The sequence below is a fragment of the Schistocerca cancellata genome, unplaced genomic scaffold, assembly GCF_023864275.1.
Source record: "Schistocerca cancellata isolate TAMUIC-IGC-003103 unplaced genomic scaffold, iqSchCanc2.1 HiC_scaffold_424, whole genome shotgun sequence".
NCBI lineage: Eukaryota > Metazoa > Arthropoda > Insecta > Orthoptera > Acrididae > Schistocerca > Schistocerca cancellata.
In genome coordinates this window covers 42217-69529 of record NW_026046441.1, presented here as the reverse complement: position 1 = coordinate 69529, position 27313 = coordinate 42217, and the positions used below count along the sequence as shown (strand labels likewise).

The 27313-nt window shown below is 53.3% G+C and overlaps 53 non-coding genes across 53 annotated transcripts; all 53 read right to left on the bottom strand.

Annotated features, from left to right (window-relative positions):
- Positions 1-443: 443 nt before the first annotated feature.
- On the bottom strand, positions 444-515 carry Trnah-gug (transfer RNA histidin (anticodon GUG)). The gene has a single exon. It is a non-coding gene; the product is annotated as a tRNA-His (tRNA).
- Positions 516-889: 374 nt separating this feature from the next.
- Trnae-cuc (transfer RNA glutamic acid (anticodon CUC)) lies at positions 890-961 on the bottom strand. Its single transcript has one exon. It is a non-coding gene; the product is annotated as a tRNA-Glu (tRNA).
- A 444-nt stretch (positions 962-1405) lies between these two features.
- Positions 1406-1487, bottom strand: Trnal-uag (transfer RNA leucine (anticodon UAG)). Its single transcript has one exon. It is a non-coding gene; the product is annotated as a tRNA-Leu (tRNA).
- Positions 1488-1955: 468 nt separating this feature from the next.
- Positions 1956-2027, bottom strand: Trnah-gug (transfer RNA histidin (anticodon GUG)). The gene has a single exon. It is a non-coding gene; the product is annotated as a tRNA-His (tRNA).
- Positions 2028-2402: 375 nt separating this feature from the next.
- Positions 2403-2474, bottom strand: Trnae-cuc (transfer RNA glutamic acid (anticodon CUC)). Its single transcript has one exon. It is a non-coding gene; the product is annotated as a tRNA-Glu (tRNA).
- A 444-nt stretch (positions 2475-2918) lies between these two features.
- On the bottom strand, positions 2919-3000 carry Trnal-uag (transfer RNA leucine (anticodon UAG)). The gene has a single exon. It is a non-coding gene; the product is annotated as a tRNA-Leu (tRNA).
- Positions 3001-3468: 468 nt separating this feature from the next.
- Trnah-gug (transfer RNA histidin (anticodon GUG)) lies at positions 3469-3540 on the bottom strand. Its single transcript has one exon. It is a non-coding gene; the product is annotated as a tRNA-His (tRNA).
- Positions 3541-3915: 375 nt separating this feature from the next.
- Trnae-cuc (transfer RNA glutamic acid (anticodon CUC)) lies at positions 3916-3987 on the bottom strand. Its single transcript has one exon. It is a non-coding gene; the product is annotated as a tRNA-Glu (tRNA).
- A 444-nt stretch (positions 3988-4431) lies between these two features.
- Trnal-uag (transfer RNA leucine (anticodon UAG)) lies at positions 4432-4513 on the bottom strand. The gene has a single exon. It is a non-coding gene; the product is annotated as a tRNA-Leu (tRNA).
- Positions 4514-4981: 468 nt separating this feature from the next.
- Positions 4982-5053, bottom strand: Trnah-gug (transfer RNA histidin (anticodon GUG)). The gene has a single exon. It is a non-coding gene; the product is annotated as a tRNA-His (tRNA).
- Positions 5054-5427: 374 nt separating this feature from the next.
- On the bottom strand, positions 5428-5499 carry Trnae-cuc (transfer RNA glutamic acid (anticodon CUC)). The gene has a single exon. It is a non-coding gene; the product is annotated as a tRNA-Glu (tRNA).
- A 444-nt stretch (positions 5500-5943) lies between these two features.
- Positions 5944-6025, bottom strand: Trnal-uag (transfer RNA leucine (anticodon UAG)). The gene has a single exon. It is a non-coding gene; the product is annotated as a tRNA-Leu (tRNA).
- Positions 6026-6493: 468 nt separating this feature from the next.
- On the bottom strand, positions 6494-6565 carry Trnah-gug (transfer RNA histidin (anticodon GUG)). The gene has a single exon. It is a non-coding gene; the product is annotated as a tRNA-His (tRNA).
- A 375-nt stretch (positions 6566-6940) lies between these two features.
- Positions 6941-7012, bottom strand: Trnae-cuc (transfer RNA glutamic acid (anticodon CUC)). Its single transcript has one exon. It is a non-coding gene; the product is annotated as a tRNA-Glu (tRNA).
- A 444-nt stretch (positions 7013-7456) lies between these two features.
- On the bottom strand, positions 7457-7538 carry Trnal-uag (transfer RNA leucine (anticodon UAG)). The gene has a single exon. It is a non-coding gene; the product is annotated as a tRNA-Leu (tRNA).
- Positions 7539-8006: 468 nt separating this feature from the next.
- Positions 8007-8078, bottom strand: Trnah-gug (transfer RNA histidin (anticodon GUG)). Its single transcript has one exon. It is a non-coding gene; the product is annotated as a tRNA-His (tRNA).
- A 375-nt stretch (positions 8079-8453) lies between these two features.
- Trnae-cuc (transfer RNA glutamic acid (anticodon CUC)) lies at positions 8454-8525 on the bottom strand. Its single transcript has one exon. It is a non-coding gene; the product is annotated as a tRNA-Glu (tRNA).
- A 444-nt stretch (positions 8526-8969) lies between these two features.
- On the bottom strand, positions 8970-9051 carry Trnal-uag (transfer RNA leucine (anticodon UAG)). Its single transcript has one exon. It is a non-coding gene; the product is annotated as a tRNA-Leu (tRNA).
- Positions 9052-9519: 468 nt separating this feature from the next.
- On the bottom strand, positions 9520-9591 carry Trnah-gug (transfer RNA histidin (anticodon GUG)). The gene has a single exon. It is a non-coding gene; the product is annotated as a tRNA-His (tRNA).
- A 375-nt stretch (positions 9592-9966) lies between these two features.
- Positions 9967-10038, bottom strand: Trnae-cuc (transfer RNA glutamic acid (anticodon CUC)). The gene has a single exon. It is a non-coding gene; the product is annotated as a tRNA-Glu (tRNA).
- A 444-nt stretch (positions 10039-10482) lies between these two features.
- Positions 10483-10564, bottom strand: Trnal-uag (transfer RNA leucine (anticodon UAG)). Its single transcript has one exon. It is a non-coding gene; the product is annotated as a tRNA-Leu (tRNA).
- Positions 10565-11032: 468 nt separating this feature from the next.
- Positions 11033-11104, bottom strand: Trnah-gug (transfer RNA histidin (anticodon GUG)). The gene has a single exon. It is a non-coding gene; the product is annotated as a tRNA-His (tRNA).
- Positions 11105-11479: 375 nt separating this feature from the next.
- On the bottom strand, positions 11480-11551 carry Trnae-cuc (transfer RNA glutamic acid (anticodon CUC)). Its single transcript has one exon. It is a non-coding gene; the product is annotated as a tRNA-Glu (tRNA).
- Positions 11552-11995: 444 nt separating this feature from the next.
- Positions 11996-12077, bottom strand: Trnal-uag (transfer RNA leucine (anticodon UAG)). Its single transcript has one exon. It is a non-coding gene; the product is annotated as a tRNA-Leu (tRNA).
- A 468-nt stretch (positions 12078-12545) lies between these two features.
- On the bottom strand, positions 12546-12617 carry Trnah-gug (transfer RNA histidin (anticodon GUG)). The gene has a single exon. It is a non-coding gene; the product is annotated as a tRNA-His (tRNA).
- A 375-nt stretch (positions 12618-12992) lies between these two features.
- On the bottom strand, positions 12993-13064 carry Trnae-cuc (transfer RNA glutamic acid (anticodon CUC)). The gene has a single exon. It is a non-coding gene; the product is annotated as a tRNA-Glu (tRNA).
- Positions 13065-13508: 444 nt separating this feature from the next.
- On the bottom strand, positions 13509-13590 carry Trnal-uag (transfer RNA leucine (anticodon UAG)). Its single transcript has one exon. It is a non-coding gene; the product is annotated as a tRNA-Leu (tRNA).
- A 468-nt stretch (positions 13591-14058) lies between these two features.
- Positions 14059-14130, bottom strand: Trnah-gug (transfer RNA histidin (anticodon GUG)). Its single transcript has one exon. It is a non-coding gene; the product is annotated as a tRNA-His (tRNA).
- Positions 14131-14505: 375 nt separating this feature from the next.
- On the bottom strand, positions 14506-14577 carry Trnae-cuc (transfer RNA glutamic acid (anticodon CUC)). The gene has a single exon. It is a non-coding gene; the product is annotated as a tRNA-Glu (tRNA).
- Positions 14578-15021: 444 nt separating this feature from the next.
- Positions 15022-15103, bottom strand: Trnal-uag (transfer RNA leucine (anticodon UAG)). The gene has a single exon. It is a non-coding gene; the product is annotated as a tRNA-Leu (tRNA).
- A 468-nt stretch (positions 15104-15571) lies between these two features.
- On the bottom strand, positions 15572-15643 carry Trnah-gug (transfer RNA histidin (anticodon GUG)). Its single transcript has one exon. It is a non-coding gene; the product is annotated as a tRNA-His (tRNA).
- A 375-nt stretch (positions 15644-16018) lies between these two features.
- Positions 16019-16090, bottom strand: Trnae-cuc (transfer RNA glutamic acid (anticodon CUC)). The gene has a single exon. It is a non-coding gene; the product is annotated as a tRNA-Glu (tRNA).
- Positions 16091-16534: 444 nt separating this feature from the next.
- Positions 16535-16616, bottom strand: Trnal-uag (transfer RNA leucine (anticodon UAG)). The gene has a single exon. It is a non-coding gene; the product is annotated as a tRNA-Leu (tRNA).
- Positions 16617-17084: 468 nt separating this feature from the next.
- Trnah-gug (transfer RNA histidin (anticodon GUG)) lies at positions 17085-17156 on the bottom strand. The gene has a single exon. It is a non-coding gene; the product is annotated as a tRNA-His (tRNA).
- A 375-nt stretch (positions 17157-17531) lies between these two features.
- Positions 17532-17603, bottom strand: Trnae-cuc (transfer RNA glutamic acid (anticodon CUC)). Its single transcript has one exon. It is a non-coding gene; the product is annotated as a tRNA-Glu (tRNA).
- Positions 17604-18047: 444 nt separating this feature from the next.
- On the bottom strand, positions 18048-18129 carry Trnal-uag (transfer RNA leucine (anticodon UAG)). The gene has a single exon. It is a non-coding gene; the product is annotated as a tRNA-Leu (tRNA).
- Positions 18130-18597: 468 nt separating this feature from the next.
- Positions 18598-18669, bottom strand: Trnah-gug (transfer RNA histidin (anticodon GUG)). Its single transcript has one exon. It is a non-coding gene; the product is annotated as a tRNA-His (tRNA).
- A 375-nt stretch (positions 18670-19044) lies between these two features.
- Positions 19045-19116, bottom strand: Trnae-cuc (transfer RNA glutamic acid (anticodon CUC)). Its single transcript has one exon. It is a non-coding gene; the product is annotated as a tRNA-Glu (tRNA).
- Positions 19117-19560: 444 nt separating this feature from the next.
- On the bottom strand, positions 19561-19642 carry Trnal-uag (transfer RNA leucine (anticodon UAG)). The gene has a single exon. It is a non-coding gene; the product is annotated as a tRNA-Leu (tRNA).
- Positions 19643-20110: 468 nt separating this feature from the next.
- Positions 20111-20182, bottom strand: Trnah-gug (transfer RNA histidin (anticodon GUG)). The gene has a single exon. It is a non-coding gene; the product is annotated as a tRNA-His (tRNA).
- Positions 20183-20557: 375 nt separating this feature from the next.
- On the bottom strand, positions 20558-20629 carry Trnae-cuc (transfer RNA glutamic acid (anticodon CUC)). Its single transcript has one exon. It is a non-coding gene; the product is annotated as a tRNA-Glu (tRNA).
- A 444-nt stretch (positions 20630-21073) lies between these two features.
- Positions 21074-21155, bottom strand: Trnal-uag (transfer RNA leucine (anticodon UAG)). Its single transcript has one exon. It is a non-coding gene; the product is annotated as a tRNA-Leu (tRNA).
- A 468-nt stretch (positions 21156-21623) lies between these two features.
- Positions 21624-21695, bottom strand: Trnah-gug (transfer RNA histidin (anticodon GUG)). The gene has a single exon. It is a non-coding gene; the product is annotated as a tRNA-His (tRNA).
- A 375-nt stretch (positions 21696-22070) lies between these two features.
- On the bottom strand, positions 22071-22142 carry Trnae-cuc (transfer RNA glutamic acid (anticodon CUC)). The gene has a single exon. It is a non-coding gene; the product is annotated as a tRNA-Glu (tRNA).
- A 444-nt stretch (positions 22143-22586) lies between these two features.
- On the bottom strand, positions 22587-22668 carry Trnal-uag (transfer RNA leucine (anticodon UAG)). The gene has a single exon. It is a non-coding gene; the product is annotated as a tRNA-Leu (tRNA).
- A 468-nt stretch (positions 22669-23136) lies between these two features.
- Trnah-gug (transfer RNA histidin (anticodon GUG)) lies at positions 23137-23208 on the bottom strand. The gene has a single exon. It is a non-coding gene; the product is annotated as a tRNA-His (tRNA).
- A 375-nt stretch (positions 23209-23583) lies between these two features.
- Trnae-cuc (transfer RNA glutamic acid (anticodon CUC)) lies at positions 23584-23655 on the bottom strand. Its single transcript has one exon. It is a non-coding gene; the product is annotated as a tRNA-Glu (tRNA).
- A 444-nt stretch (positions 23656-24099) lies between these two features.
- Trnal-uag (transfer RNA leucine (anticodon UAG)) lies at positions 24100-24181 on the bottom strand. Its single transcript has one exon. It is a non-coding gene; the product is annotated as a tRNA-Leu (tRNA).
- Positions 24182-24649: 468 nt separating this feature from the next.
- On the bottom strand, positions 24650-24721 carry Trnah-gug (transfer RNA histidin (anticodon GUG)). Its single transcript has one exon. It is a non-coding gene; the product is annotated as a tRNA-His (tRNA).
- A 375-nt stretch (positions 24722-25096) lies between these two features.
- Trnae-cuc (transfer RNA glutamic acid (anticodon CUC)) lies at positions 25097-25168 on the bottom strand. Its single transcript has one exon. It is a non-coding gene; the product is annotated as a tRNA-Glu (tRNA).
- Positions 25169-25612: 444 nt separating this feature from the next.
- On the bottom strand, positions 25613-25694 carry Trnal-uag (transfer RNA leucine (anticodon UAG)). Its single transcript has one exon. It is a non-coding gene; the product is annotated as a tRNA-Leu (tRNA).
- A 468-nt stretch (positions 25695-26162) lies between these two features.
- Trnah-gug (transfer RNA histidin (anticodon GUG)) lies at positions 26163-26234 on the bottom strand. The gene has a single exon. It is a non-coding gene; the product is annotated as a tRNA-His (tRNA).
- Positions 26235-26609: 375 nt separating this feature from the next.
- Positions 26610-26681, bottom strand: Trnae-cuc (transfer RNA glutamic acid (anticodon CUC)). The gene has a single exon. It is a non-coding gene; the product is annotated as a tRNA-Glu (tRNA).
- Positions 26682-27313: the final 632 nt, after the last annotated feature.

Here is a 27313-nt window from a genome sequence, read left to right as displayed (position 1 = left end):
CCCTTTGTACTACAAAGATCACTTCGAAAAGGAAGTATCTTGGCAATCGCCGTGCCATGTATTTTCACTGCTCTCCCACTGGAAGCGTCTCTTTAGGCCACCCACAACAAGAAAATGCCGTGCCCGCCATATGTTAGCGACGCCACTTGTCTGTAACTGTCGTAGTTAAGGAGACAGCATCAAGAGACGTTTTCGTGCCGTGACCAGGTTTCGAACCTGGGCTTTCCGTAACCACTAAAGTATCATAGCTGTACCTGTCAGGGGCGGAGCTAGAATGCTCCATGTAACAAACATATGTGAGCTCAAGGAGGTTACACTTGTGATGAAGTGGTAGTACAAACTGCGGCCTGCGGAACACGAGTGAAAAACCAAGAAAGCACTGTGATTTCGTGTACTCGTGCACTATCGTCAATGCAACGGCAGCAAGGAAAAACTTTCAAAATTGCCGTGACCAGGATTCGAACCTGGGTTATTGCGGCCACAACGCAATGTCCTAACCACTAGACGATCACGGCCACGGAGGCGCCCGCCAGAGCAGCTGACGGGAATGCAAGTGGCGGTACACAGCAAAGCCCAGCCCACAGTGTCACGCCACAGCAGTGTCAGACACGTTCTCCATCACATGTATACAAACAAATGAACGTGCCTGCGCTGTCGGGACACTAACTACAGTGGTTAGCTGCATTCACCTCCGTGGCAATGTCTTGCAGTCCTCCAAGCCTCTTGACTACAGACATGTGACTCGATAACAAGTGGACAGACGCAGCATCTCTCTCGCCGTCGTGTGTTGCCACGAATCGTACTTAACGTGGCTTTCTGCACGCGTCAGCGTAGCGTCAGTCGAGCAAAGTCGAGACAAGTCGCATAAGAGGAGCAAAAAAACGCGCATTTCCGGTACCGGGAATCGAACCCGGGCCTCCTGGGTGAGAGCCAGGTATCCTAGCCACTAGACTACACCGGATGACGGCGCCAGTGCTCCTCCAGCGAACGCAGCAACCACCCACGATTAACTGACGACAACTGTAAAAAATCCACTCTCGCACGCTATAGAACGGCATGCTCTGGACGCATATCGTGGAGACGAACGCCAGCAGTGATGAGAGCAAAAGGCGCCTACAAATCCTGCCGTTGCACCACGTACTGTTCTACGACAATTCACGAAGCAGACGCTCACGCCTTGTTGTGCTGTTTCCTTTGCGGGCAATGAGTGCATGTGACTTCGATGCAGGAAACATTACACGTTTGGCAGCAGTGGGATTGGAACCCACGCCTCCGAAGAGACTGGTGCCTGAAACCAGCGCCTCAGACCGCTCGGCCACGCTACCTACGCAACACGCGCGTCACATGAGCTGCGTGCTACTCCACGAGAACACACAGCAACGGCACAAAAATGAGACGCCAAAATTGGCAACTGTGGGATTCGAACCCACGCCTCCGAAGAGACTGGTGCCTAAAACCAGCGCCTTAGACCGCTCGGCCACGTTACCCTTGGAACAGCGGCGGCAAAACGTTCCCTTTGTACTACAAAGATCACTTCGAAAAGGAAGTATCTTGGCAATCGCCGTGCCATGTATTTTCACTGCTCTCCCACTGGAAGCGTCTCTTTAGGCCACCCACAACAAGAAAATGCCGTGCCCGCCATATGGTAGCGACGCCACTTGTCTGTAGCTGTCGTAGTTAAGGAGACAGCATCAAGAGACGTTTTCGTGCCGTGACCAGGTTTCGAACCTGGGCTTTCCGTAACCACTAAAGTATCATAGCTGTACCTGTCAGGGGCGGAGCTAGAATGCTCCATGTAACAAACATATGTGAGCTCAAGGAGGTTACACTTGTGATGAAGTGGTAGTACAAACTGCGGCCTGCGGAACACGAGTGAAAAACCAAGAAAGCACTGTGATTTCGTGTACTCGTGCACTATCGTCAATGCAACGGCAGCAAGGAAAAACTTTCAAAATTGCCGTGACCAGGATTCGAACCTGGGTTATTGCGGCCACAACGCAATGTCCTAACCACTAGACGATCACGGCCACGGAGGCGCCCGCCAGAGCAGCTGGCGGGAATGCAAGTGGCGGTACACAGCAAAGCCCAGCCCACAGTGTCACGCCACAGCAGTGTCAGACACGTTCTCCATCACATGTATACAAACAAATGAACGTGCCTGCGCTGTCGGGACACTAACTACAGTGGTTAGCTGCATTCACCTCCGTGGCAATGTCTTGCAGTCCTCCAAGCCTCTTGACTACAGACATGTGACTCGATAACAAGTGGACAGACGCAGCATCTCTCTCGCCGTCGTGTGTTGCCACGAATCGTACTTAACGTGGCTTTCTGCACGCGTCAGCGTAGCGTCAGTCGAGCAAAGTCGAGACAAGTCGCATAAGAGGAGCAACAAAAACGCGAATTTCCGGTACCGGGAATCGAACCCGGGCCTCCTGGGTGAGAGCCAGGTATCCTAGCCACTAGACTACACCGGATGACGGCGCCAGTGCTCCTCCAGCGAACGCAGCAACCACCCACGATTAACTGACGACAACTGTAAAAAATCCACTCTCGCACGCTATAGAACGGCATGCTCTGGACGCATATCGTGGAGACGAACGCCAGCAGTGATGAGAGCAAAAGGCGCCTACAAATCCTGCCGTTGCACCACGTACTGTTCTACGACAATTCACGAAGCAGACGCTCACGCCTTGTTGTGCTGTTTCCTTTGCGGGCAATGAGTGCATGTGACTTCGATGCAGGAAACATTACACGTTTGGCAGCAGTGGGATTGGAACCCACGCCTCCGAAGAGACTGGTGCCTGAAACCAGCGCCTCAGACCGCTCGGCCACGCTACCTACGCAACACGCGCGTCACATGAGCTGCGTGCTACTCCACGAGAACACACAGCAACGGCACAAAAATGAGACGCCAAAATTGGCAACTGTGGGATTCGAACCCACGCCTCCGAAGAGACTGGTGCCTAAAACCAGCGCCTTAGACCGCTCGGCCACGTTACCCTTGGAACAGCGGCGGCAAAACGTTCCCTTTGTACTACAAAGATCACTTCGAAAAGGAAGTATCTTGGCAATCGCCGTGCCATGTATTTTCACTGCTCTCCCACTGGAAGCGTCTCTTTAGGCCACCCACAACAAGAAAATGCCGTGCCCGCCATATGGTAGCGACGCCACTTGTCTGTAGCTGTCGTAGTTAAGGAGACAGCATCAAGAGACGTTTTCGTGCCGTGACCAGGTTTCGAACCTGGGCTTTCCGTAACCACTAAAGTATCATAGCTGTACCTGTCAGGGGCGGAGCTAGAATGCTCCATGTAACAAACATATGTGAGCTCAAGGAGGTTACACTTGTGATGAAGTGGTAGTACAAACTGCGGCCTGCGGAACACGAGTGAAAAACCAAGAAAGCACTGTGATTTCGTGTACTCGTGCACTATCGTCAATGCAACGGCAGCAAGGAAAAACTTTCAAAATTGCCGTGACCAGGATTCGAACCTGGGTTATTGCGGCCACAACGCAATGTCCTAACCACTAGACGATCACGGCCACGGAGGCGCCCGCCAGAGCAGCTGGCGGGAATGCAAGTGGCGGTACACAGCAAAGCCCAGCCCACAGTGTCACGCCACAGCAGTGTCAGACACGTTCTCCATCACATGTATACAAACAAATGAACGTGCCTGCGCTGTCGGGACACTAACTACAGTGGTTAGCTGCATTCACCTCCGTGGCAATGTCTTGCAGTCCTCCAAGCCTCTTGACTACAGACATGTGACTCGATAACAAGTGGACAGACGCAGCATCTCTCTCGCCGTCGTGTGTTGCCACGAATCGTACTTAACGTGGCTTTCTGCACGCGTCAGCGTAGCGTCAGTCGAGCAAAGTCGAGACAAGTCGCATAAGAGGAGCAACAAAAACGCGAATTTCCGGTACCGGGAATCGAACCCGGGCCTCCTGGGTGAGAGCCAGGTATCCTAGCCACTAGACTACACCGGATGACGGCGCCAGTGCTCCTCCAGCGAACGCAGCAACCACCCACGATTAACTGACGACAACTGTAAAAAATCCACTCTCGCACGCTATAGAACGGCATGCTCTGGACGCATATCGTGGAGACGAACGCCAGCAGTGATGAGAGCAAAAGGCGCCTACAAATCCTGCCGTTGCACCACGTACTGTTCTACGACAATTCACGAAGCAGACGCTCACGCCTTGTTGTGCTGTTTCCTTTGCGGGCAATGAGTGCATGTGACTTCGATGCAGGAAACATTACACGTTTGGCAGCAGTGGGATTGGAACCCACGCCTCCGAAGAGACTGGTGCCTGAAACCAGCGCCTCAGACCGCTCGGCCACGCTACCTACGCAACACGCGCGTCACATGAGCTGCGTCCTACTCCACGAGAACACACAGCAACGGCACAAAAATGAGACGCCAAAATTGGCAACTGTGGGATTCGAACCCACGCCTCCGAAGAGACTGGTGCCTAAAACCAGCGCCTTAGACCGCTCGGCCACGTTACCCTTGGAACAGCCGCGGCAAAACGTTCCCTTTGTACTACAAAGATCACTTCGAAAAGGAAGTATCTTGGCAATCGCCGTGCCATGTATTTTCACTGCTCTCCCACTGGAAGCGTCTCTTTAGGCCACCCACAACAAGAAAATGCCGTGCCCGCCATATGGTAGCGACGCCACTTGTCTGTAGCTGTCGTAGTTAAGGAGACAGCATCAAGAGACGTTTTCGTGCCGTGACCAGGTTTCGAACCTGGGCTTTCCGTAACCACTAAAGTATCATAGCTGTACCTGTCAGGGGCGGAGCTAGAATGCTCCATGTAACAAACATATGTGAGCTCAAGGAGGTTACACTTGTGATGAAGTGGTAGTACAAACTGCGGCCTGCGGAACACGAGTGAAAAACCAAGAAAGCACTGTGATTTCGTGTACTCGTGCACTATCGTCAATGCAACGGCAGCAAGGAAAAACTTTCAAAATTGCCGTGACCAGGATTTGAACCTGGGTTATTGCGGCCACAACGCAATGTCCTAACCACTAGACGATCACGGCCACGGAGGCGCCCGCCAGAGCAGCTGGCGGGAATGCAAGTGGCGGTACACAGCAAAGCCCAGCCCACAGTGTCACGCCACAGCAGTGTCAGACACGTTCTCCATCACATGTATACAAACAAATGAACGTGCCTGCGCTGTCGGGACACTAACTACAGTGGTTAGCTGCATTCACCTCCGTGGCAATGTCTTGCAGTCCTCCAAGCCTCTTGACTACAGACATGTGACTCGATAACAAGTGGACAGACGCAGCATCTCTCTCGCCGTCGTGTGTTGCCACGAATCGTACTTAACGTGGCTTTCTGCACGCGTCAGCGTAGCGTCAGTCGAGCAAAGTCGAGACAAGTCGCATAAGAGGAGCAAAAAAACGCGCATTTCCGGTACCGGGAATCGAACCCGGGCCTCCTGGGTGAGAGCCAGGTATCCTAGCCACTAGACTACACCGGATGACGGCGCCAGTGCTCCTCCAGCGAACGCAGCAACCACCCACGATTAACTGACGACAACTGTAAAAAATCCACTCTCGCACGCTATAGAACGGCATGCTCTGGACGCATATCGTGGAGACGAACGCCAGCAGTGATGAGAGCAAAAGGCGCCTACAAATCCTGCCGTTGCACCACGTACTGTTCTACGACAATTCACGAAGCAGACGCTCACGCCTTGTTGTGCTGTTTCCTTTGCGGGCAATGAGTGCATGTGACTTCGATGCAGGAAACATTACACGTTTGGCAGCAGTGGGATTGGAACCCACGCCTCCGAAGAGACTGGTGCCTGAAACCAGCGCCTCAGACCGCTCGGCCACGCTACCTACGCAACACGCGCGTCACATGAGCTGCGTCCTACTCCACGAGAACACACAGCAACGGCACAAAAATGAGACGCCAAAATTGGCAACGGTGGGATTCGAACCCACGCCTCCGAAGAGACTGGTGCCTAAAACCAGCGCCTTAGACCGCTCGGCCACGTTACCCTTGGAACAGCGGCGGCAAAACGTTCCCTTTGTACTACAAAGATCACTTCGAAAAGGAAGTATCTTGGCAATCGCCGTGCCATGTATTTTCACTGCTCTCCCACTGGAAGCGTCTCTTTAGGCCACCCACAACAAGAAAATGCCGTGCCCGCCATATGGTAGCGACGCCACTTGTCTGTAGCTGTCGTAGTTAAGGAGACAGCATCAAGAGACGTTTTCGTGCCGTGACCAGGTTTCGAACCTGGGCTTTCCGTAACCACTAAAGTATCATAGCTGTACCTGTCAGGGGCGGAGCTAGAATGCTCCATGTAACAAACATATGTGAGCTCAAGGAGGTTACACTTGTGATGAAGTGGTAGTACAAACTGCGGCCTGCGGAACACGAGTGAAAAACCAAGAAAGCACTGTGATTTCGTGTACTCGTGCACTATCGTCAATGCAACGGCAGCAAGGAAAAACTTTCAAAATTGCCGTGACCAGGATTCGAACCTGGGTTATTGCGGCCACAACGCAATGTCCTAACCACTAGACGATCACGGCCACGGAGGCGCCCGCCAGAGCAGCTGGCGGGAATGCAAGTGGCGGTACACAGCAAAGCCCAGCCCACAGTGTCACGCCACAGCAGTGTCAGACACGTTCTCCATCACATGTATACAAACAAATGAACGTGCCTGCGCTGTCGGGACACTAACTACAGTGGTTAGCTGCATTCACCTCCGTGGCAATGTCTTGCAGTCCTCCAAGCCTCTTGACTACAGACATGTGACTCGATAACAAGTGGACAGACGCAGCATCTCTCTCGCCGTCGTGTGTTGCCACGAATCGTACTTAACGTGGCTTTCTGCACGCGTCAGCGTAGCGTCAGTCGAGCAAAGTCGAGACAAGTCGCATAAGAGGAGCAACAAAAACGCGAATTTCCGGTACCGGGAATCGAACCCGGGCCTCCTGGGTGAGAGCCAGGTATCCTAGCCACTAGACTACACCGGATGACGGCGCCAGTGCTCCTCCAGCGAACGCAGCAACCACCCACGATTAACTGACGACAACTGTAAAAAATCCACTCTCGCACGCTATAGAACGGCATGCTCTGGACGCATATCGTGGAGACGAACGCCAGCAGTGATGAGAGCAAAAGGCGCCTACAAATCCTGCCGTTGCACCACGTACTGTTCTACGACAATTCACGAAGCAGACGCTCACGCCTTGTTGTGCTGTTTCCTTTGCGGGCAATGAGTGCATGTGACTTCGATGCAGGAAACATTACACGTTTGGCAGCAGTGGGATTGGAACCCACGCCTCCGAAGAGACTGGTGCCTGAAACCAGCGCCTCAGACCGCTCGGCCACGCTACCTACGCAACACGCGCGTCACATGAGCTGCGTGCTACTCCACGAGAACACACAGCAACGGCACAAAAATGAGACGCCAAAATTGGCAACTGTGGGATTCGAACCCACGCCTCCGAAGAGACTGGTGCCTAAAACCAGCGCCTTAGACCGCTCGGCCACGTTACCCTTGGAACAGCGGCGGCAAAACGTTCCCTTTGTACTACAAAGATCACTTCGAAAAGGAAGTATCTTGGCAATCGCCGTGCCATGTATTTTCACTGCTCTCCCACTGGAAGCGTCTCTTTAGGCCACCCACAACAAGAAAATGCCGTGCCCGCCATATGGTAGCGACGCCACTTGTCTGTAGCTGTCGTAGTTAAGGAGACAGCATCAAGAGACGTTTTCGTGCCGTGACCAGGTTTCGAACCTGGGCTTTCCGTAACCACTAAAGTATCATAGCTGTACCTGTCAGGGGCGGAGCTAGAATGCTCCATGTAACAAACATATGTGAGCTCAAGGAGGTTACACTTGTGATGAAGTGGTAGTACAAACTGCGGCCTGCGGAACACGAGTGAAAAACCAAGAAAGCACTGTGATTTCGTGTACTCGTGCACTATCGTCAATGCAACGGCAGCAAGGAAAAACTTTCAAAATTGCCGTGACCAGGATTCGAACCTGGGTTATTGCGGCCACAACGCAATGTCCTAACCACTAGACGATCACGGCCACGGAGGCGCCCGCCAGAGCAGCTGGCGGGAATGCAAGTGGCGGTACACAGCAAAGCCCAGCCCACAGTGTCACGCCACAGCAGTGTCAGACACGTTCTCCATCACATGTATACAAACAAATGAACGTGCCTGCGCTGTCGGGACACTAACTACAGTGGTTAGCTGCATTCACCTCCGTGGCAATGTCTTGCAGTCCTCCAAGCCTCTTGACTACAGACATGTGACTCGATAACAAGTGGACAGACGCAGCATCTCTCTCGCCGTCGTGTGTTGCCACGAATCGTACTTAACGTGGCTTTCTGCACGCGTCAGCGTAGCGTCAGTCGAGCAAAGTCGAGACAAGTCGCATAAGAGGAGCAACAAAAACGCGAATTTCCGGTACCGGGAATCGAACCCGGGCCTCCTGGGTGAGAGCCAGGTATCCTAGCCACTAGACTACACCGGATGACGGCGCCAGTGCTCCTCCAGCGAACGCAGCAACCACCCACGATTAACTGACGACAACTGTAAAAAATCCACTCTCGCACGCTATAGAACGGCATGCTCTGGACGCATATCGTGGAGACGAACGCCAGCAGTGATGAGAGCAAAAGGCGCCTACAAATCCTGCCGTTGCACCACGTACTGTTCTACGACAATTCACGAAGCAGACGCTCACGCCTTGTTGTGCTGTTTCCTTTGCGGGCAATGAGTGCATGTGACTTCGATGCAGGAAACATTACACGTTTGGCAGCAGTGGGATTGGAACCCACGCCTCCGAAGAGACTGGTGCCTGAAACCAGCGCCTCAGACCGCTCGGCCACGCTACCTACGCAACACGCGCGTCACATGAGCTGCGTCCTACTCCACGAGAACACACAGCAACGGCACAAAAATGAGACGCCAAAATTGGCAACGGTGGGATTCGAACCCACGCCTCCGAAGAGACTGGTGCCTAAAACCAGCGCCTTAGACCGCTCGGCCACGTTACCCTTGGAACAGCGGCGGCAAAACGTTCCCTTTGTACTACAAAGATCACTTCGAAAAGGAAGTATCTTGGCAATCGCCGTGCCATGTATTTTCACTGCTCTCCCACTGGAAGCGTCTCTTTAGGCCACCCACAACAAGAAAATGCCGTGCCCGCCATATGGTAGCGACGCCACTTGTCTGTAGCTGTCGTAGTTAAGGAGACAGCATCAAGAGACGTTTTCGTGCCGTGACCAGGTTTCGAACCTGGGCTTTCCGTAACCACTAAAGTATCATAGCTGTACCTGTCAGGGGCGGAGCTAGAATGCTCCATGTAACAAACATATGTGAGCTCAAGGAGGTTACACTTGTGATGAAGTGGTAGTACAAACTGCGGCCTGCGGAACACGAGTGAAAAACCAAGAAAGCACTGTGATTTCGTGTACTCGTGCACTATCGTCAATGCAACGGCAGCAAGGAAAAACTTTCAAAATTGCCGTGACCAGGATTCGAACCTGGGTTATTGCGGCCACAACGCAATGTCCTAACCACTAGACGATCACGGCCACGGAGGCGCCCGCCAGAGCAGCTGGCGGGAATGCTAGTGGCGGTACACAGCAAAGCCCAGCCCACAGTGTCACGCCACAGCAGTGTCAGACACGTTCTCCATCACATGTATACAAACAAATGAACGTGCCTGCGCTGTCGGGACACTAACTACAGTGGTTAGCTGCATTCACCTCCGTGGCAATGTCTTGCAGTCCTCCAAGCCTCTTGACTACAGACATGTGACTCGATAACAAGTGGACAGACGCAGCATCTCTCTCGCCGTCGTGTGTTGCCACGAATCGTACTTAACGTGGCTTTCTGCACGCGTCAGCGTAGCGTCAGTCGAGCAAAGTCGAGACAAGTCGCATAAGAGGAGCAACAAAAACGCGCATTTCCGGTACCGGGAATCGAACCCGGGCCTCCTGGGTGAGAGCCAGGTATCCTAGCCACTAGACTACACCGGATGACGGCGCCAGTGCTCCTCCAGCGAACGCAGCAACCACCCACGATTAACTGACGACAACTGTAAAAAATCCACTCTCGCACGCTATAGAACGGCATGCTCTGGACGCATATCGTGGAGACGAACGCCAGCAGTGATGAGAGCAAAAGGCGCCTACAAATCCTGCCGTTGCACCACGTACTGTTCTACGACAATTCACGAAGCAGACGCTCACGCCTTGTTGTGCTGTTTCCTTTGCGGGCAATGAGTGCATGTGACTTCGATGCAGGAAACATTACACGTTTGGCAGCAGTGGGATTGGAACCCACGCCTCCGAAGAGACTGGTGCCTGAAACCAGCGCCTCAGACCGCTCGGCCACGCTACCTACGCAACACGCGCGTCACATGAGCTGCGTCCTACTCCACGAGAACACACAGCAACGGCACAAAAATGAGACGCCAAAATTGGCAACGGTGGGATTCGAACCCACGCCTCCGAAGAGACTGGTGCCTAAAACCAGCGCCTTAGACCGCTCGGCCACGTTACCCTTGGAACAGCGGCGGCAAAACGTTCCCTTTGTACTACAAAGATCACTTCGAAATGGAAGTATCTTGGCAATCGCCGTGCCATGTATTTTCACTGCTCTCCCACTGGAAGCGTCTCTTTAGGCCACCCACAACAAGAAAATGCCGTGCCCGCCATATGGTAGCGACGCCACTTGTCTGTAGCTGTCGTAGTTAAGGAGACAGCATCAAGAGACGTTTTCGTGCCGTGACCAGGTTTCGAACCTGGGCTTTCCGTAACCACTAAAGTATCATAGCTGTACCTGTCAGGGGCGGAGCTAGAATGCTCCATGTAACAAACATATGTGAGCTCAAGGAGGTTACACTTGTGATGAAGTGGTAGTACAAACTGCGGCCTGCGGAACACGAGTGAAAAACCAAGAAAGCACTGTGATTTCGTGTACTCGTGCACTATCGTCAATGCAACGGCAGCAAGGAAAAACTTTCAAAATTGCCGTGACCAGGATTCGAACCTGGGTTATTGCGGCCACAACGCAATGTCCTAACCACTAGACGATCACGGCCACGGAGGCGCCCGCCAGAGCAGCTGGCGGGAATGCTAGTGGCGGTACACAGCAAAGCCCAGCCCACAGTGTCACGCCACAGCAGTGTCAGACACGTTCTCCATCACATGTATACAAACAAATGAACGTGCCTGCGCTGTCGGGACACTAACTACAGTGGTTAGCTGCATTCACCTCCGTGGCAATGTCTTGCAGTCCTCCAAGCCTCTTGACTACAGACATGTGACTCGATAACAAGTGGACAGACGCAGCATCTCTCTCGCCATCGGGTGTTGCCACGAATCGTACTTAACGTGGCTTTCTGCACGCGTCAGCGTAGCGTCAGTCGAGCAAAGTCGAGACAAGTCACATAAGAGGAGCAACAAAAACGCGCATTTCCGGTACCGGGAATCGAACCCGGGCCTCCTGGGTGAGAGCCAGGTATCCTAGCCACTAGACTACACCGGATGACGGCGCCAGTGTTCCTCCAGCGAACGCAGCAACCACCCACGATTAACTGACGACAACTGTAAAAAATCCACTCTCGCACGCTATAGAACGGCATGCTCTGGACGCATATCGTGGAGACGAACACCAGCAGTGATGAGAGCAAAAGGCGCCTACAAATCCTGCCGTTGCACCACGTACTGTTCTACGACAATTCACGAAGCAGACGCTCACGCCTTGTTGTGCTGTTTCCTTTGCGGGCAATGAGTGCATGTGACTTCGATGCAGGAAACATTACACGTTTGGCAGCAGTGGGATTGGAACCCACGCCTCCGAAGAGACTGGTGCCTGAAACCAGCGCCTCAGACCGCTCGGCCACGCTACCTACGCAACACGCGCGTCACATGAGCTGCGTCCTACTCCACGAGAACACACAGCAACGGCACAAAAATGAGACGCCAAAATTGGCAACGGTGGGATTCGAACCCACGCCTCCGAAGAGACTGGTGCCTAAAACCAGCGCCTTAGACCGCTCGGCCACGTTACCCTTGGAACAGCGGCGGCAAAACGTTCCCTTTGTACTACAAAGATCACTTCGAAAAGGAAGTATCTTGGCAATCGCCGTGCCATGTATTTTCACTGCTCTCCCACTGGAAGCGTCTCTTTAGGCCACCCACAACAAGAAAATGCCGTGCCCGCCATATGGTAGCGACGCCACTTGTCTGTAGCTGTCGTAGTTAAGGAGACAGCATCAAGAGACGTTTTCGTGCCGTGACCAGGTTTCGAACCTGGGCTTTCCGTAACCACTAAAGTATCATAGCTGTACCTGTCAGGGGCGGAGCTAGAATGCTCCATGTAACAAACATATGTGAGCTCAAGGAGGTTACACTTGTGATGAAGTGGTAGTACAAACTGCGGCCTGCGGAACACGAGTGAAAAACCAAGAAAGCACTGTGATTTCGTGTACTCGTGCACTATCGTCAATGCAACGGCAGCAAGGAAAAACTTTCAAAATTGCCGTGACCAGGATTCGAACCTGGGTTATTGCGGCCACAACGCAATGTCCTAACCACTAGACGATCACGGCCACGGAGGCGCCCGCCAGAGCAGCTGACGGGAATGCAAGTGGCGGTACACAGCAAAGCCCAGCCCACAGTGTCACGCCACAGCAGTGTCAGACACGTTCTCCATCACATGTATACAAACAAATGAACGTGCCTGCGCTGTCGGGACACTAACTACAGTGGTTAGCTGCATTCACCTCCGTGGCAATGTCTTGCAGTCCTCCAAGCCTCTTGACTACAGACATGTGACTCGATAACAAGTGGACAGACGCAGCATCTCTCTCGCCGTCGGGTGTTGCCACGAATCGTACTTAACGTGGCTTTCTGCACGCGTCAGCGTAGCGTCAGTCGAGCAAAGTCGAGACAAGTCGCATAAGAGGAGCAACAAAAACGCGCATTTCCGGTACCGGGAATCGAACCCGGGCCTCCTGGGTGAGAGCCAGGTATCCTAGCCACTAGACTACACCGGATGACGGCGCCAGTGCTCCTCCAGCGAACGCAGCAACCACCCACGATTAACTGACGACAACTGTAAAAAATCCACTCTCGCACGCTATAGAACGGCATGCTCTGGACGCATATCGTGGAGACGAACGCCAGCAGTGATGAGAGCAAAAGGCGCCTACAAATCCTGCCGTTGCACCACGTACTGTTCTACGACAATTCACGAAGCAGACGCTCACGCCTTGTTGTGCTGTTTCCTTTGCGGGCAATGAGTGCATGTGACTTCGATGCAGGAAACATTACACGTTTGGCAGCAGTGGGATTGGAACCCACGCCTCCGAAGAGACTGGTGCCTGAAACCAGCGCCTCAGACCGCTCGGCCACGCTACCTACGCAACACGCGCGTCACATGAGCTGCGTCCTACTCCACGAGAACACACAGCAACGGCACAAAAATGAGACGCCAAAATTGGCAACGGTGGGATTCGAACCCACGCCTCCGAAGAGACTGGTGCCTAAAACCAGCGCCTTAGACCGCTCGGCCACGTTACCCTTGGAACAGCGGCGGCAAAACGTTCCCTTTGTACTACAAAGATCACTTCGAAATGGAAGTATCTTGGCAATCGCCGTGCCATGTATTTTCACTGCTCTCCCACTGGAAGCGTCTCTTTAGGCCACCCACAACAAGAAAATGCCGTGCCCGCCATATGGTAGCGACGCCACTTGTCTGTAGCTGTCGTAGTTAAGGAGACAGCATCAAGAGACGTTTTCGTGCCGTGACCAGGTTTCGAACCTGGGCTTTCCGTAACCACTAAAGTATCATAGCTGTACCTGTCAGGGGCGGAGCTAGAATGCTCCATGTAACAAACATATGTGAGCTCAAGGAGGTTACACTTGTGATGAAGTGGTAGTACAAACTGCGGCCTGCGGAACACGAGTGAAAAACCAAGAAAGCACTGTGATTTCGTGCACTCGTGCACAATCGTCAATGCAACGGCAGCAAGGAAAAACTTTCAAAATTGCCGTGACCAGGATTCGAACCTGGGTTATTGCGGCCACAACGCAATGTCCTAACCACTAGACGATCACGGCCACGGAGGCGCCCGCCAGAGCAGCTGGCGGGAATGCTAGTGGCGGTACACAGCAAAGCCCAGCCCACAGTGTCACGCCACAGCAGTGTCCGACACGTTCTCCATCACATGTATACAAACAAATGAACGTGCCTGCGCTGTCGGGACACTAACTACAGTGGTTAGCTGCATTCACCTCCGTGGCAATGTCTTGCAGTCCTCCAAGCCTCTTGACTACAGACATGTGACTCGATAACAAGTGGACAGACGCAGCATCTCTCTCGCCGTCGGGTGTTGCCACGAATCGTACTTAACGTGGCTTTCTGCACGCGTCAGCGTAGCGTCAGTCGAGCAAAGTCGAGACAAGTCGCGTAAGAGGAGCAACAAAAACGCGCATTTCCGGTACCGGGAATCGAACCCGGGCTTCCTGGTTGAGAGCCAGGTATCCTAGCCACTAGACTACACCGGATGACGGCGCCAGTGCTCCTCCAGCGAACGCAGCAACAACCCACGATTAACTGACGACAACTGTAAAAAATCCACTCTCGCACGCTATAGAACGGCATGCTCTGGACGCATATCGTGGAGACGAACGCCAGCAGTGATGAGAGCAAAAGGCGCCTACAAATCCTGCCGTTGCACCACGTACTGTTCTACGACAATTCACGAAGCAGACGCTCACGCCTTCTTGTGCTGTTTCCTTTGCGGGCAATGAGTGCATGTGACTTCGATGCAGGAAACATTACACGTTTGGCAGCAGTGGGATTGGAACCCACGCCTCCGAAGAGACTGGTGCCTGAAACCAGCGCCTCAGACCGCTCGGCCACGCTACCTACGCAACACGCGCGTCACATGAGCTGCGTCCTACTCCACGAGAACACACAGCAACGGCACAAAAATGAGACGCCAAAATTGGCAACTGTGGGATTCGAACCCACGCCTCCGAAGAGACTGGTGCCTAAAACCATCGCCTTAGACCGCTCGGCCACGTTACCCTTGGAACAGCGGCGGCAAAACGTTCCCTTTGTACTACAAAGATCACTTCGGAAAGGAAGTATCTTGGCAATCGCCGTGCCATGTATTTTCACTGCTCTCCCACTGGAAGCGTCTCTTTAGGCCACCCACAACAAGAAAATGCCGTGCCCGCCATATGGTAGCGACGCCACTTGTCTGTAGCTGTCGTAGTTAAGGAGACAGCATCAAGAGACGTTTTCGTGCCGTGACCAGGTTTCGAACCTGGGCTTTCCGTAACCACTAAAGTATCATAGCTGTACCTGTCAGGGGCGGAGCTAGAATGCTCCATGTAACAAACATATGTGAGCTCAAGGAGGTTACACTTGTGATGAAGTGGTAGTACAAACTGCGGCCTGCGGAACACGAGTGAAAAACCAAGAAAGCACTGTGATTTCGTGTACTCGTGCACTATCGTCAATGCAACGGCAGCAAGGAAAAACTTTCAAAATTGCCTTGACCAGGATTCGAACCTGGGTTATTGCGGCCACAACGCAATGTCCTAACCACTAGACGATCACGGCCACGGAGGCGCCCGCCAGAGCAGCTGGCGGGAATGCAAGTGGCGGTACACAGCAAAGCCCAGCCCACAGTGTCACGCCACAGCAGTGTCAGACACGTTCTCCATCACATGTATACAAACAAATGAACGTGCCTGCGCTGTCGGGACACTAACTACAGTGGTTAGCTGCATTCACCTCCGTGGCAATGTCTTGCAGTCCTCCAAGCCTCTTGACTACAGACATGTGACTCGATAACAAGTGGACAGACGCAGCATCTCTCTCGCCGTCGGGTGTTGCCACGAATCGTACTTAACGTGGCTTTCTGCACGCGTCAGCGTAGCGTCAGTCGAGCAAAGTCGAGACAAGTCGCATAAGAGGAGCAACAAAAACGCGCATTTCCGGTACCGGGAATCGAACCCGGGCTTCCTGGTTGAGAGCCAGGTATCCTAGCCACTAGACTACACCGGATGACGGCGCCAGTGCTCCTCCAGCGAACACAGCAACCACCCACGATTAACTGACGACAACTGTAAAAAATCCACTCTCGCACGCTATAGAACGGCATGCTCTGGACGCATATCGTGGAGACGAACGCCAGCAGTGATGAGAGCAAAAGGCGCCTACAAATCCTGCCGTTGCACCACGTACTGTTCTACGACAATTCACGAAGCAGACGCTCACGCCTTCTTGTGCTGTTTCCTTTGCGGGCAATGAGTGCATGTGACTTCGATGCAGGAAACATTACACGTTTGGCAGCAGTGGGATTGGAACCCACGCCTCCGAAGAGACTGGTGCCTGAAACCAGCGCCTCAGACCGCTCGGCCACGCTACCTACGCAACACGCGCGTCACATGAGCTGCGTCCTACTCCACGAGAACACACAGCAACGGCACAAAAATGAGACGCCAAAATTGGCAACTGTGGGATTCGAACCCACGCCTCCGAAGAGACTGGTGCCTAAAACCAGCGCCTTAGACCGCTCGGCCACGTTACCCTTGGAACAGCGGCGGCAAAACGTTCCCTTTGTACTACAAAGATCACTTCGGAAAGGAAGTATCTTGGCAATCGCCGTGCCATGTATTTTCACTGCTCTCCCACTGGAAGCGTCTCTTTAGGCCACCCACAACAAGAAAATGCCGTGCCCGCCATATGGTAGCGACGCCACTTGTCTGTAGCTGTCGTAGTTAAGGAGACAGCATCAAGAGACGTTATCGTGCCGTGACCAGGTTTCGAACCTGGGCTTTCCGTAACCACTAAAGTATCATAGCTGTACCTGTCAGGGGCGGAGCTAGAATGCTCCATGTAACAAACATATGTGAGCTCAAGGAGGTTACACTTGTGATGAAGTGGTAGTACAAACTGCGGCCTGCGGAACACGAGTGAAAAACCAAGAAAGCACTGTGATTTCGTGTACTCGTGCACTATCGTCAATGCAACGGCAGCAAGGAAAAACTTTCAAAATTGCCGTGACCAGGATTCGAACCTGGGTTATTGCGGCCACAACGCAATGTCCTAACCACTAGACGATCACGGCCACGGAGGCGCCCGCCAGAGCAGCTGGCGGGAATGCAAGTGGCGGTACACAGCAAAGCCCAGCCCACAGTGTCACGCCACAGCAGTGTCAGACACGTTCTCCATCACATGTATACAAACAAATGAACGTGCCTGCGCTGTCGGGACACTAACTACAGTGGTTAGCTGCATTCACCTCCGTGGCAATGTCTTGCAGTCCTCCAAGCCTCTTGACTACAGACATGTGACTCGATAACAAGTGGACAGACGCAGCATCTCTCTCGCCGTCGGGTGTTGCCACGAATCGTACTTAACGTGGCTTTCTGCACGCGTCAGCGTAGCGTCAGTCGAGCAAAGTCGAGACAAGTCGCATAAGAGGAGCAACAAAAACGCGCATTTCCGGTACCGGGAATCGAACCCGGGCCTCCTGGGTGAGAGCCAGGTATCCTAGCCACTAGACTACACCGGATGACGGCGCCAGTGCTCCTCCAGCGAACGCAGCAACCACCCACGATTAACTGACGACAACTGTAAAAAATCCACTCTCGCACGCTATAGAACGGCATGCTCTGGACGCATATCGTGGAGACGAACGCCAGCAGTGATGAGAGCAAAAGGCGCCTACAAATCCTGCCGTTGCACCACGTACTGTTCTACGACAATTCACGAAGCAGACGCTCACGCCTTCTTGTGCTGTTTCCTTTGCGGGCAATGAGTGCATGTGACTTCGATGCAGGAAACATTACACGTTTGGCAGCAGTGGGATTGGAACCCACGCCTCCGAAGAGACTGGTGCCTGAAACCAGCGCCTCAGACCGCTCGGCCACGCTACCTACGCAACACGCGCGTCACATGAGCTGCGTCCTACTCCACGAGAACACACAGCAACGGCACAAAAATGAGACGCCAAAATTGGCAACGGTGGGATTCGAACCCACGCCTCCGAAGAGACTGGTGCCTAAAACCAGCGCCTTAGACCGCTCGGCCACGTTACCCTTGGAACAGCGGCGGCAAAACGTTCCCTTTGTACTACAAAGATCACTTCGAAATGGAAGTATCTTGGCAATCGCCGTGCCATGTATTTTCACTGCTCTCCCACTGGAAGCGTCTCTTTAGGCCACCCACAACAAGAAAATGCCGTGCCCGCCATATGGTAGCGACGCCACTTGTCTGTAGCTGTCGTAGTTAAGGAGACAGCATCAAGAGACGTTTTCGTGCCGTGACCAGGTTTCGAACCTGGGCTTTCCGTAACCACTAAAGTATCATAGCTGTACCTGTCAGGGGCGGAGCTAGAATGCTCCATGTAACAAACATATGAGAGCTCAAGGAGGTTACACTTGTGATGAAGTGGTAGTACAAACTGCGGCCTGCGGAACACGAGTGAAAAACCAAGAAAGCACTGTGATTTCGTGTACTCGTGCACTATCGTCAATGCAACGGCAGCAAGGAAAAACTTTCAAAATTGCCGTGACCAGGATTCGAACCTGGGTTATTGCGGCCACAACGCAATGTCCTAACCACTAGACGATCACGGCCACGGAGGCGCCCGCCAGAGCAGCTGGCGGGAATGCTAGTGGCGGTACACAGCAAAGCCCAGCCCACAGTGTCACGCCACAGCAGTGTCAGACACGTTCTCCATCACATGTATACAAACAAATGAACGTGCCTGCGCTGTCGGGACACTAACTACAGTGGTTAGCTGCATTCACCTCCGTGGCAATGTCTTGCAGTCCTCCAAGCCTCTTGACTACAGACATGTGACTCGATAACAAGTGGACAGACGCAGCATCTCTCTCGCCGTCGGGTGTTGCCACGAATCGTACTTAACGTGGCTTTCTGCACGCGTCAGCGTAGCGTCAGTCGAGCAAAGTCGAGACAAGTCGCGTAAGAGGAGCAACAAAAACGCGCATTTCCGGTACCGGGAATCGAACCCGGGCCTCCTGGGTGAGAGCCAGGTATCCTAGCCACTAGACTACACCGGATGACGGCGCCAGTGCTCCTCCAGCGAACGCAGCAACCACCCACGATTAACTGACGACAACTGTAAAAAATCCACTCTCGCACGCTATAGAACGGCATGCTCTGGACGCATATCGTGGAGACGAACGCCAGCAGTGATGAGAGCAAAAGGCGCCTACAAATCCTGCCGTTGCACCACGTACTGTTCTACGACAATTCACGAAGCAGACGCTCACGCCTTGTTGTGCTGTTTCCTTTGCGGGCAATGAGTGCATGTGACTTCGATGCAGGAAACATTACACGTTTGGCAGCAGTGGGATTGGAACCCACGCCTCCGAAGAGACTGGTGCCTGAAACCAGCGCCTCAGACCGCTCGGCCACGCTACCTACGCAACACGCGCGTCACATGAGCTGCGTCCTACTCCACGAGAACACACAGCAACGGCACAAAAATGAGACGCCAAAATTGGCAACGGTGGGATTCGAACCCACGCCTCCGAAGAGACTGGTGCCTAAAACCAGCGCCTTAGACCGCTCGGCCACGTTACCCTTGGAACAGCGGCGGCAAAACGTTCCCTTTGTACTACAAAGATCACTTCGAAATGGAAGTATCTTGGCAATCGCCGTGCCATGTATTTTCACTGCTCTCCCACTGGAAGCGTCTCTTTAGGCCACCCACAACAAGAAAATGCCGTGCCCGCCATATGGTAGCGACGCCACTTGTCTGTAGCTGTCGTAGTTAAGGAGACAGCATCAAGAGACGTTTTCGTGCCGTGACCAGGTTTCGAACCTGGGCTTTCCGTAACCACTAAAGTATCATAGCTGTACCTGTCAGGGGCGGAGCTAGAATGCTCCATGTAACAAACATATGTGAGCTCAAGGAGGTTACACTTGTGATGAAGTGGTAGTACAAACTGCGGCCTGCGGAACACGAGTGAAAAACCAAGAAAGCACTGTGATTTCGTGTACTCGTGCACTATCGTCAATGCAACGGCAGCAAGGAAAAACTTTCAAAATTGCCGTGACCAGGATTCGAACCTGGGTTATTGCGGCCACAACGCAATGTCCTAACCACTAGACGATCACGGCCACGGAGGCGCCCGCCAGAGCAGCTGGCGGGAATGCTAGTGGCGGTACACAGCAAAGCCCAGCCCACAGTGTCACGCCACAGCAGTGTCAGACACGTTCTCCATCACATGTATACAAACAAATGAACGTGCCTGCGCTGTCGGGACACTAACTACAGTGGTTAGCTGCATTCACCTCCGTGGCAATGTCTTGCAGTCCTCCAAGCCTCTTGACTACAGACATGTGACTCGATAACAAGTGGACAGACGCAGCATCTCTCTCGCCGTCGGGTGTTGCCACGAATCGTACTTAACGTGGCTTTCTGCACGCGTCAGCGTAGCGTCAGTCGAGCAAAGTCGAGACAAGTCGCATAAGAGGAGCAACAAAAACGCGCATTTCCGGTACCGGGAATCGAACCCGGGCCTCCTGGGTGAGAGCCAGGTATCCTAGCCACTAGACTACACCGGATGACGGCGCCAGTGCTCCTCCAGCGAACGCAGCAACCACCCACGATTAACTGACGACAACTGTAAAAAATCCACTCTCGCACGCTATAGAACGGCATGCTCTGGACGCATATCGTGGAGACGAACGCCAGCAGTGATGAGAGCAAAAGGCGCCTACAAATCCTGCCGTTGCACCACGTACTGTTCTACGACAATTCACGAAGCAGACGCTCACGCCTTCTTGTGCTGTTTCCTTTGCGGGCAATGAGTGCATGTGACTTCGATGCAGGAAACATTACACGTTTGGCAGCAGTGGGATTGGAACCCACGCCTCCGAAGAGACTGGTGCCTGAAACCAGCGCCTCAGACCGCTCGGCCACGCTACCTACGCAACACGCGCGTCACATGAGCTGCGTCCTACTCCACGAGAACACACAGCAACGGCACAAAAATGAGACGCCAAAATTGGCAACGGTGGGATTCGAACCCACGCCTCCGAAGAGACTGGTGCCTAAAACCAGCGCCTTAGACCGCTCGGCCACGTTACCCTTGGAACAGCGGCGGCAAAACGTTCCCTTTGTACTACAAAGATCACTTCGAAATGGAAGTATCTTGGCAATCGCCGTGCCATGTATTTTCACTGCTCTCCCACTGGAAGCGTCTCTTTAGGCCACCCACAACAAGAAAATGCCGTGCCCGCCATATGGTAGCGACGCCACTTGTCTGTAGCTGTCGTAGTTAAGGAGACAGCATCAAGAGACGTTTTCGTGCCGTGACCAGGTTTCGAACCTGGGCTTTCCGTAACCACTAAAGTATCATAGCTGTACCTGTCAGGGGCGGAGCTAGAATGCTCCATGTAACAAACATATGAGAGCTCAAGGAGGTTACACTTGTGATGAAGTGGTAGTACAAACTGCGGCCTGCGGAACACGAGTGAAAAACCAAGAAAGCACTGTGATTTCGTGTACTCGTGCACTATCGTCAATGCAACGGCAGCAAGGAAAAACTTTCAAAATTGCCGTGACCAGGATTCGAACCTGGGTTATTGCGGCCACAACGCAATGTCCTAACCACTAGACGATCACGGCCACGGAGGCGCCCGCCAGAGCAGCTGGCGGGAATGCTAGTGGCGGTACACAGCAAAGCCCAGCCCACAGTGTCACGCCACAGCAGTGTCAGACACGTTCTCCATCACATGTATACAAACAAATGAACGTGCCTGCGCTGTCGGGACACTAACTACAGTGGTTAGCTGCATTCACCTCCGTGGCAATGTCTTGCAGTCCTCCAAGCCTCTTGACTACAGACATGTGACTCGATAACAAGTGGACAGACGCAGCATCTCTCTCGCCGTCGGGTGTTGCCACGAATCGTACTTAACGTGGCTTTCTGCACGCGTCAGCGTAGCGTCAGTCGAGCAAAGTCGAGACAAGTCGCGTAAGAGGAGCAACAAAAACGCGCATTTCCGGTACCGGGAATCGAACCCGGGCCTCCTGGGTGAGAGCCAGGTATCCTAGCCACTAGACTACACCGGATGACGGCGCCAGTGCTCCTCCAGCGAACGCAGCAACCACCCACGATTAACTGACGACAACTGTAAAAAATCCACTCTCGCACGCTATAGAACGGCATGCTCTGGACGCATATCGTGGAGACGAACGCCAGCAGTGATGAGAGCAAAAGGCGCCTACAAATCCTGCCGTTGCACCACGTACTGTTCTACGACAATTCACGAAGCAGACGCTCACGCCTTGTTGTGCTGTTTCCTTTGCGGGCAATGAGTGCATGTGACTTCGATGCAGGAAACATTACACGTTTGGCAGCAGTGGGATTGGAACCCACGCCTCCGAAGAGACTGGTGCCTGAAACCAGCGCCTCAGACCGCTCGGCCACGCTACCTACGCAACACGCGCGTCACATGAGCTGCGTCCTACTCCACGAGAACACACAGCAACGGCACAAAAATGAGACGCCAAAATTGGCAACGGTGGGATTCGAACCCACGCCTCCGAAGAGACTGGTGCCTAAAACCAGCGCCTTAGACCGCTCGGCCACGTTACCCTTGGAACAGCGGCGGCAAAACGTTCCCTTTGTACTACAAAGATCACTTCGAAATGGAAGTATCTTGGCAATCGCCGTGCCATGTATTTTCACTGCTCTCCCACTGGAAGCGTCTCTTTAGGCCACCCACAACAAGAAAATGCCGTGCCCGCCATATGGTAGCGACGCCACTTGTCTGTAGCTGTCGTAGTTAAGGAGACAGCATCAAGAGACGTTTTCGTGCCGTGACCAGGTTTCGAACCTGGGCTTTCCGTAACCACTAAAGTATCATAGCTGTACCTGTCAGGGGCGGAGCTAGAATGCTCCATGTAACAAACATATGTGAGCTCAAGGAGGTTACACTTGTGATGAAGTGGTAGTACAAACTGCGGCCTGCGGAACACGAGTGAAAAACCAAGAAAGCACTGTGATTTCGTGTACTCGTGCACTATCGTCAATGCAACGGCAGCAAGGAAAAACTTTCAAAATTGCCGTGACCAGGATTCGAACCTGGGTTATTGCGGCCACAACGCAATGTCCTAACCACTAGACGATCACGGCCACGGAGGCGCCCGCCAGAGCAGCTGGCGGGAATGCTAGTGGCGGTACACAGCAAAGCCCAGCCCACAGTGTCACGCCACAGCAGTGTCAGACACGTTCTCCATCACATGTATACAAACAAATGAACGTGCCTGCGCTGTCGGGACACTAACTACAGTGGTTAGCTGCATTCACCTCCGTGGCAATGTCTTGCAGTCCTCCAAGCCTCTTGACTACAGACATGTGACTCGATAACAAGTGGACAGACGCAGCATCTCTCTCGCCGTCGGGTGTTGCCACGAATCGTACTTAACGTGGCTTTCTGCACGCGTCAGCGTAGCGTCAGTCGAGCAAAGTCGAGACAAGTCGCATAAGAGGAGCAACAAAAACGCGCATTTCCGGTACCGGGAATCGAACCCGGGCCTCCTGGGTGAGAGCCAGGTATCCTAGCCACTAGACTACACCGGATGACGGCGCCAGTGCTCCTCCAGCGAACGCAGCAACCACCCACGATTAACTGACGACAACTGTAAAAAATCCACTCTCGCACGCTATAGAACGGCATGCTCTGGACGCATATCGTGGAGACGAACGCCAGCAGTGATGAGAGCAAAAGGCGCCTACAAATCCTGCCGTTGCACCACGTACTGTTCTACGACAATTCACGAAGCAGACGCTCACGCCTTCTTGTGCTGTTTCCTTTGCGGGCAATGAGTGCATGTGACTTCGATGCAGGAAACATTACACGTTTGGCAGCAGTGGGATTGGAACCCACGCCTCCGAAGAGACTGGTGCCTGAAACCAGCGCCTCAGACCGCTCGGCCACGCTACCTACGCAACACGCGCGTCACATGAGCTGCGTCCTACTCCACGAGAACACACAGCAACGGCACAAAAATGAGACGCCAAAATTGGCAACGGTGGGATTCGAACCCACGCCTCCGAAGAGACTGGTGCCTAAAACCAGCGCCTTAGACCGCTCGGCCACGTTACCCTTGGAACAGCGGCGGCAAAACGTTCCCTTTGTACTACAAAGATCACTTCGAAATGGAAGTATCTTGGCAATCGCCGTGCCATGTATTTTCACTGCTCTCCCACTGGAAGCGTCTCTTTAGGCCACCCACAACAAGAAAATGCCGTGCCCGCCATATGGTAGCGACGCCACTTGTCTGTAGCTGTCGTAGTTAAGGAGACAGCATCAAGAGACGTTTTCGTGCCGTGACCAGGTTTCGAACCTGGGCTTTCCGTAACCACTAAAGTATCATAGCTGTACCTGTCAGGGGCGGAGCTAGAATGCTCCATGTAACAAACATATGAGAGCTCAAGGAGGTTACACTTGTGATGAAGTGGTAGTACAAACTGCGGCCTGCGGAACACGAGTGAAAAACCAAGAAAGCACTGTGATTTCGTGTACTCGTGCACTATCGTCAATGCAACGGCAGCAAGGAAAAACTTTCAAAATTGCCGTGACCAGGATTCGAACCTGGGTTATTGCGGCCACAACGCAATGTCCTAACCACTAGACGATCACGGCCACGGAGGCGCCCGCCAGAGCAGCTGGCGGGAATGCTAGTGGCGGTACACAGCAAAGCCCAGCCCACAGTGTCACGCCACAGCAGTGTCAGACACGTTCTCCATCACATGTATACAAACAAATGAACGTGCCTGCGCTGTCGGGACACTAACTACAGTGGTTAGCTGCATTCACCTCCGTGGCAATGTCTTGCAGTCCTCCAAGCCTCTTGACTACAGACATGTGACTCGATAACAAGTGGACAGACGCAGCATCTCTCTCGCCGTCGGGTGTTGCCACGAATCGTACTTAACGTGGCTTTCTGCACGCGTCAGCGTAGCGTCAGTCGAGCAAAGTCGAGACAAGTCGCGTAAGAGGAGCAACAAAAACGCGCATTTCCGGTACCGGGAATCGAACCCGGGCCTACTGGGTGAGAGCCAGGTATCCTAGCCACTAGACTACACCGGATGACGGCGCCAGTGCTCCTCCAGCGAACGCAGCAACCACCCACGATTAACTGACGACAACTGTAAAAAATCCACTCTCGCACGCTATAGAACGGCATGCTCTGGACGCATATCGTGGAGACGAACGCCAGCAGTGATGAGAGCAAAAGGCGCCTACAAATCCTGCCGTTGCACCACGTACTGTTCTACGACAATTCACGAAGCAGACGCTCACGCCTTGTTGTGCTGTTTCCTTTGCGGGCAATGAGTGCATGTGACTTCGATGCAGGAAACATTACACGTTTGGCAGCAGTGGGATTGGAACCCACGCCTCCGAAGAGACTGGTGCCTGAAACCAGCGCCTCAGACCGCTCGGCCACGCTACCTACGCAACACGCGCGTCACATGAGCTGCGTCCTACTCCACGAGAACACACAGCAACGGCACAAAAATGAGACGCCAAAATTGGCAACGGTGGGATTCGAACCCACGCCTCCGAAGAGACTGGTGCCTAAAACCAGCGCCTTAGACCGCTCGGCCACGTTACCCTTGGAACAGCGGCGGCAAAACGTTCCCTTTGTACTACAAAGATCACTTCGAAATGGAAGTATCTTGGCAATCGCCGTGCCATGTATTTTCACTGCTCTCCCACTGGAAGCGTCTCTTTAGGCCACCCACAACAAGAAAATGCCGTGCCCGCCATATGGTAGCGACGCCACTTGTCTGTAGCTGTCGTAGTTAAGGAGACAGCATCAAGAGACGTTTTCGTGCCGTGACCAGGTTTCGAACCTGGGCTTTCCGTAACCACTAAAGTATCATAGCTGTACCTGTCAGGGGCGGAGCTAGAATGCTCCATGTAACAAACATATGTGAGCTCAAGGAGGTTACACTTGTGATGAAGTGGTAGTACAAACTGCGGCCTGCGGAACACGAGTGAAAAACCAAGAAAGCACTGTGATTTCGTGTACTCGTGCACTATCGTCAATGCAACGGCAGCAAGGAAAAACTTTCAAAATTGCCGTGACCAGGATTCGAACCTGGGTTATTGCGGCCACAACGCAATGTCCTAACCACTAGACGATCACGGCCACGGAGGCGCCCGCCAGAGCAGCTGGCGGGAATGCTAGTGGCGGTACACAGCAAAGCCCAGCCCACAGTGTCACGCCACAGCAGTGTCAGACACGTTCTCCATCACATGTATACAAACAAATGAACGTGCCTGCGCTGTCGGGACACTAACTACAGTGGTTAGCTGCATTCACCTCCGTGGCAATGTCTTGCAGTCCTCCAAGCCTCTTGACTACAGACATGTGACTCGATAACAAGTGGACAGACGCAGCATCTCTCTCGCCGTCGGGTGTTGCCACGAATCGTACTTAACGTGGCTTTCTGCACGCGTCAGCGTAGCGTCAGTCGAGCAAAGTCGAGACAAGTCGCATAAGAGGAGCAACAAAAACGCGCATTTCCGGTACCGGGAATCGAACCCGGGCCTCCTGGGTGAGAGCCAGGTATCCTAGCCACTAGACTACACCGGATGACGGCGCCAGTGCTCCTCCAGCGAACGCAGCAACCACCCACGATTAACTGACGACAACTGTAAAAAATCCACTCTCGCACGCTATAGAACGGCATGCTCTGGACGCATATCGTGGAGACGAACGCCAGCAGTGATGAGAGCAAAAGGCGCCTACAAATCCTGCCGTTGCACCACGTACTGTTCTACGACAATTCACGAAGCAGACGCTCACGCCTTGTTGTGCTGTTTCCTTTGCGGGCAATGAGTGCATGTGACTTCGATGCAGGAAACATTACACGTTTGGCAGCAGTGGGATTGGAACCCACGCCTCCGAAGAGACTGGTGCCTGAAACCAGCGCCTCAGACCGCTCGGCCACGCTACCTACGCAACACGCGCGTCACATGACCTGCGTCCTACTCCACGAGAACACACAGCAACGGCACAAAAATGAGACGCCAAAATTGGCAACTTTTTTTTTTTTTTTTTTTTTATTTTTTTCTTTTTTTTTTTTTTTTCGAACGCCAGCCATCATGACACCAAACTGCGCCTGTGAATCATGTCGTTGCACCGCGCACTGTGCTGCGACAATTTAAGAAAGAGACGCTCACGGCTTGCTGCGCTGTTTCGTCGCGGGTAGTCAGTGCTCCGGC